Here is a 1,729-nt window from a genome sequence, read left to right as displayed (position 1 = left end):
TTATTAATAATCCATATTTATAAACTAATTTCAAATAATCTATAGTTGGTGATTTGAGCCTTAGATATTTGATGGTTTTACTTGGTAACTTCTGTGATGTGTTCACTGAACCAGTTCTCATCATTTCTCTGCACCTGCAGCCTTCAGTCAGACTGAAGGAGGTTTTTGTACAACAATAAGTCACTGTGTGTACGCGTTCTTACCATGGTAACTCAGACAGTAATAATCTCCAGCATCTTCAGCCTGAAAACCACTAATGGTTAAAGTGTAATCAGAACAAGATCTACCTCCGCTGAATCTAGATGGAGTTCCTGAGAACCGACTTGAAGCCTGATATATAAGAATCTTAGAGGCTTTCCAGGTTTCTGCAGGTATCAACTGAGATCAGAACCAATATCTGAACTTCCCTGATGGTCACAGTCGCTCCAATACTGACTGACTTTGATCGTTCAGACTGAGTCAGAAAATTATTGGCAGATGATGCTGAAGAGAGAAATGAGCAACGGTAAAGGAAAACAATAATAGATACGAGTTCAAACAAAACTTGATAGCTAAATTTAAAAGTCAGTCTGACCCTGAGTGAGAAAACCCAACACAACCATCAGAGCTACTGGAGACCTCATCCTGATGCAGGTTTCAGTGTCAGAGCTCAAACACACTTTGGACTTAAAGCTTGAGGAGCAGTGATGCATTGACATCATGTAAATCCACACCTGCTGAGATGAAACAGGAAACACAGAGATGATTCAGCCAACACTTCATCTAGTGACAATATTCAGTTTTTATTTCAACTGAAGATCAAATAATGTATTTATTGGTAGTTCATGTTGTCACTTTTATAATGTTTCCATGTCCCCTAAATGTGATGTGTTGTTATAAACAAAAACACACAAAATCAGCAAATATTTGGCATAAAATAGATCCATATAAGCCATATAAGGTTTAAATCTTTGTAATGTAACCTGTTTTCACGTTACAATGATCCTCATTATGTTTCTTCTGGTATGTTAAGGTTATCAAAGAGACTTTTATCTATTTGGATTTATGATTTAAAAATGTGTTTATTATTTATAGTTTAATGTTACACTATAGGATGCAGAACCATTCTATATTATTATTTTATTTTTATTAATATATAATAAAATAAAATTATAATATTATATTATAATATTATTTTATTATTTTATTATTCCTTCCAAGAGAGCCATCTTCTTTTGCTGCATCAACACTGCAAATATATAACATTGCATTTTAAATATAAACACATTCATTTACATATATGCCATTCTAATTAGACTTCTGATACAAACATACTCACCACCAGAGTTTTCCATTAAAGTAGAATTCAAACAAGAAAACTTTAAGGTTGTCATGGTAAATTTTCTGTCTCCTCTCACATTCCTCTTTACTTATCAGTTCACCTCGGTACTCACACAGAAAGTCTCCTTTCTGAAAAGAGGTTGTGGCAAAAATACCACGACCTAATGAAGAAAGCAAAAATAATAGTAGAAAGAGTAAACAATGTATAAAGGCTTGATTGTAATTAAACCACCCCCCAAAAATACCCATACCTTTAAAGGCATTGATGTACTTGACGTCAAGCCCCACTTTGTCCGTTTTGGTATCAATATAATATTTGGCATCTTCCTTCGGTTTTATGCGTCTTCGCCTCTGCATGTTTTACTGGCATGTATGAAAAGTTATAACAGTCAAATAAGGAATTACAGGC

The 1,729-nt window shown here is 34.1% G+C and overlaps 1 long non-coding RNA gene across 1 annotated transcript; it reads right to left on the bottom strand.

The window, feature by feature from the left end:
• Positions 1-1,191: 1,191 nt before the first annotated feature.
• On the bottom strand, positions 1,192-1,721 carry LOC106940077 (uncharacterized). Its single transcript, XR_001422994.1, has 3 exons — positions 1,572-1,721; positions 1,319-1,481; positions 1,192-1,228 (listed from the first exon to the last, which is right to left on the bottom strand). It is a non-coding gene; the product is annotated as an uncharacterized LOC106940077 (long non-coding RNA).
• Positions 1,722-1,729: the final 8 nt, after the last annotated feature.

The sequence above is a fragment of the Poecilia latipinna genome, unplaced genomic scaffold (assembly GCF_001443285.1).
Source record: "Poecilia latipinna isolate Pla-1442-1.1 unplaced genomic scaffold, P_latipinna-1.0 Scaffold3083, whole genome shotgun sequence".
NCBI classification, from domain to species: domain Eukaryota; kingdom Metazoa; phylum Chordata; class Actinopteri; order Cyprinodontiformes; family Poeciliidae; genus Poecilia; species Poecilia latipinna.
The sequence above is the reverse complement of the archived record's forward strand: the minus strand, read 5'-3'. Positions and strand labels throughout refer to the sequence as shown.